The sequence below is a fragment of the Nymphalis io genome, chromosome 3, assembly GCF_905147045.1.
Source record: "Nymphalis io chromosome 3, ilAglIoxx1.1, whole genome shotgun sequence".
Lineage (NCBI taxonomy): Eukaryota > Metazoa > Arthropoda > Insecta > Lepidoptera > Nymphalidae > Nymphalis > Nymphalis io.
Window position 1 is genome coordinate 2,084,664 of NC_065890.1, and position 4,627 is coordinate 2,089,290.

A 4,627-nucleotide genomic window follows, 5' to 3' on the forward strand; every position below is an offset into this window, starting at 1 on the left:
ACGCCGTTTATAGGTTTTACATCATTAGGCATTTTTATATTACATATTTACGATTATTTTTGTAAGTCTATAATATAATAAATACCTAAATAACACTACATTTTTAATCTTTTTTGACCTTTTAAACGTATAGCTAAGGTTAACTTATTTAAGGCCAAAATAATAAAAAAATAAATTTAATTGAAAACATCTTTTAAATACGTACCTACTTAGTTGTTAATAATAATAAGCATATTTTTCGAATATTCGCTAACAAATGAACTGTAAATAAGTGCATATGTACTTAATAAGATAATATAAACGATTTAACAAACATTAAAATTTTGCGCAATACAAACAATGTTGCCAATCTTATCAACGCTTAGGTTTCATTCCAGAACATACCTATGAATATTAATTGCGAGTTACAACAAATGCTACGATCAATTTGGTTATATGTACATTTGAAATAATGAACGGCATTATTACACATGGTTATTTATATTAACGACTTAAAATACTCAAGCCTCATAATCACGTTCTCCTTTTGACTTGTAATTGCGGTGGCGTGTTAAAATTAATAATACTTAAATTGATTACTTGCCAATGATGCAATACCTGACTTTTTTCCAAGAGGAAAGTTTTAGAAATAGTTTTAAATAGAAGACAGATTAAAAAATGGGAAACAAAGCTCAATAGAGCAATACATTTGCCTATTTGAAAGTATAAAAAATAGATATTTAATTTTCGGAAAACTTTTTCAAAATTAGATCCTTGATTCTTGGCTTTACTTTCGTATCGTCTAACAAGTAAATAATAAGAGTATTTTACTACATGATATATCGTTATCCTAGAAATATTCATAAAGGTTTCTCTATTTTGTTTTTACAATATTATATTGGAAACTCGGGAAGTCTAACTTTTATATAAGTTATGATATCATTTTTAAAGTTCTTATTGTGCTGTTTTAAGTAAAAAAAAAATAGTGAATATCATTTATAGTAATACAGATTTAAAAAATCCTTAATAGCTAGATGAAAAGAAGAAAATAGCTCACAAACTGGCCCTTATATGATGATTAAAACTTTGTTCATTTAAAAAGGATTTAGAAATGTTTTTACAGATAAAATATAAATCAAAGATATTTTTATACGTTGAAATGCTGAAATGTTTTGAATGAATTTCTTATATAATAAAACCTTAAAAAGCAAAAAATATTTATTTAATTTACTTACTATGAGCCGAAACCAAGGCTAAACCTAGCCTTATAATAATATTTTAACTTACTTTACTTAAGTTAATAAGTTTGTAGAGCAAAACGCAATTCTTGATAAAATTACTTGAATAATAACATATATTGAAGTTGCAATAAACAAAATAGTTGTGAAATGTTAGTTTATCCACTACATTACCTTAAAAGAATACTTATCGTATTTAGAAAACAATTCTTATTTTCAACAAAAGTCACAGCGGCCCATTAGCTCAGTTGGTTAGAGCGTCGTGCTAATAACGCGAAGGTCGCGGGTTCGATCCCCTCATGGGCCACTTTATATTTTATAACATATATTTTTTAAAACACCATGGACTGCTAGAAATACTGAAATATGTAAATATCGATACTAATAATAATAATCTAATTTTTCCTTGGAAACAAGACGAAGTTATTCAAATCTTGTTACTAATTGACAAAAAATTATCTGTTAAAAAGAAATTGATTTGATAACATCACTTTTTATCGAACTGGTGATAATAACTCAACATCCTAGTCAAAACCAAGCTAAACCGGTAAATGATAAAAAGTAATATAGACTGATATCATATTATCTGATATTATAACATATTTATCTATATAACAATTATTTACATTGACTTAAATAAATAGGTATATACAAATCATAATTAAAAATTGCTACTGTAGAACAGCAAAATCATGACCACTTGGAATGATAGCAATTCTTGTCAGCTACCAATTCTAATCTAAGAAATTAAACTCTATATCATAATATATTCTAATAATGGTCAATTAATTTTACGATATTTACGGATAAAAACAATATAATTATTTGTTTGGTTAAAAATAAGACGGCCAGTGATAACACAATCATGCTTACGATGAGAAATTTTTAACACAACATTACAATAAATAAGTAAATGAGAACTATAACGTGATGTAAAATTAGTGCTTACAGTACAAGAATCCAGTTTAAACCAGTTAGTTATCTAGAGTCAGATGTCGTGACCTGCGCTCTCCGCCCACTGCACGCCATTAGTGGTCGTTGATAAGATTGATGTGTAATAAATTGTGCCTATGACTATTATATTGATGAAATAATTAAAAAAGTGGATAACATGAGACATAACTGATGGTGAGAATTTGGCATTGACAGAAGAGGGGCCAAGAGTTACCTTTGTTTAGGGTATTGCAACCAGTGATATACCGCCATCAGCCATGGCTCTTTGTTCCCCACCCCACCGGTGCCATTGCCCTTTGGTTATTGGACTAAACATAGCCTATGTTTCTTAATTGCAAACCTGTAATACCCCTGGGTATTGGTCATAAGATAAATATGTACATTCATAGGAATTACTTTATACTTATGATAAGATTATTAGTATTTACCTGATGGTAGGGATTTGTGCAGGCTAGTCTGGGTGAGTACCACCCACTCATCAGATATTCTGCCGCTAAGTAGCAATACTTAGTATTATCACGTTCCGGTTTGCAAGGTGAGTAAGCCAGTGGAAAAAAAGGCACAAGGGACATAACATCTCAGTTCCCAAAGTTAGTGGCGCATTGGCGAGGTAAGCGATGGTTAACATTTCTTAGCCCGCCACTGGTAAGGGCGGTGGTGCCCACTTACCATCAGGTGGCCCATTTGCTCGTCCGCTTACCTATAAAGACAACATTTTACATAAACTTATTTAATTAGCATTTGCTACGTAGCATTTGATTGAGAATGTGTGTCATATATATTATTACGAGTACCAAAACAAAATCGACCTATATGTTATTTTATTTTATCTATAAAAATAATAATTTTACAGTACAGTACAGATTCTATAAGAACGTTACCTAATTTGGTGTTCAACACTTCACGAATAAGATGTGAGTTCTTACAGAAAGCCTTGCAGGCTACTAGACTTGACTGTTTATTTTTATGGGCATTATAATCCTGGTAATTTAAACCAAGGGATGTTATTTTGTGGAAGCAATAACTGGGTCAAAGAGAACCTTTATCTGACCTTAACTCTTTGTTATTTCGCTATCTCTTAAAATAAACGGTTACATATGTTATTCCTTCGCTTTTTCTAAGATTTTGTCTTTTACGTTAAACTTCATGTTTTTATTGTAGGATATCTCTTAGTATAAGTAATGGTATATTAACATAATATATAAATTAACTCAATAGTTTGTGCAATGCACACATTATTGGAGGGCCAAATAAATAAATAAATTACATGAATTGTCATCGTTGTGATAATCACGCAAAGTTCAAACAGGGTCCTCTCTTAGCCAGATAATACTGCGAACGTACTATAAGTAAGTTTATCTAACTTAACTTGCTTAAAATTCGCTGATATTACACATTCATCTTGTATGATATTTATAATTTGTAAATTCCTCCAAAACTGCTTAACTAAATGAGTGACAATTTTACAACAACAATTATCGAGTGATACCTTTAACCCCTATATTATTAATATCGGTTTTACTATAGTGATAATTATAAATATCTACAATAAAAGCATGAAAAGTTAATTATTAAATGGTTACCTGCAACTTGTTATTAGATAGATTAATTTTAACAAATTAACGTAATACATGACCCGAAGAAGGGACCGACTGGATGCGACAAGCGGAAACTCCAACGCTATATTAATTTAAGCCACCATATTAATGTAATTTTAGGAACAACTATCCATCTTCGTACGCTTATCCAGCAGCTTCCCACGACCCTAACAATCAACGGTCCACCTTGTAGGAGACCTGCCTACGCTGCGTCTTCCCATTCGTGGTCGCCAGTCGCCACTGGAGTACACTTCTGCCACAGCGGCAGTCATTCTAGTATCTGTGTTGCTGTGAACTCTTGAAGCTCTGATGATATCTTCATTCTCGAATATCAGAAACTATAATAAACATAAGAATCTAGATTTCCAGCCCGATGACACATTAGTAAAATTCATTATCCCTATCCTCACGATATTCATTTAAAACCCTCTAGTTTTTGTTTCAAGAGTGTGCGTGTGTGTGAGTAATTAAAGAGGGAAAATTTAAAAGTAAATATGAAGAAATTGAGATGCATCAAGAAAGAATGATTCTAAAATCACATCAATTGCATTTTTAGTATCTTATTTATTCGAAAAATAGTAACAAAATATTAAATTCATATTATATGCTAAACTTAAAGTAAATTATACATATATACAAATATATCTAAAACGCACGTGCTTTATAGAGGCTCAGACACTATCTACCGCTCTAAAATAATCTTAAATGTCTAAAATAAACATACATACTATAACATACCTGGGGCAATACTGATAACATCATTATTTATCTACGCTAAGGTTTAAAGTGACACCTGATATTGACAAGCATTTAACATAAACCAAAATAATATATAATAGTTATATAACTCATGATAAC

The 4,627-nt window shown here is 30.6% G+C and overlaps 1 non-coding gene across 1 annotated transcript; it reads left to right on the forward strand.

Annotated features, from left to right (window-relative positions):
• The first annotated feature begins 1,450 nt into the window (after positions 1 to 1,450).
• On the forward strand, positions 1,451 to 1,524 carry Trnai-aau (transfer RNA isoleucine (anticodon AAU)). The gene has a single exon. It is a non-coding gene; the product is annotated as a tRNA-Ile (tRNA).
• Positions 1,525 to 4,627: the final 3,103 nt, after the last annotated feature.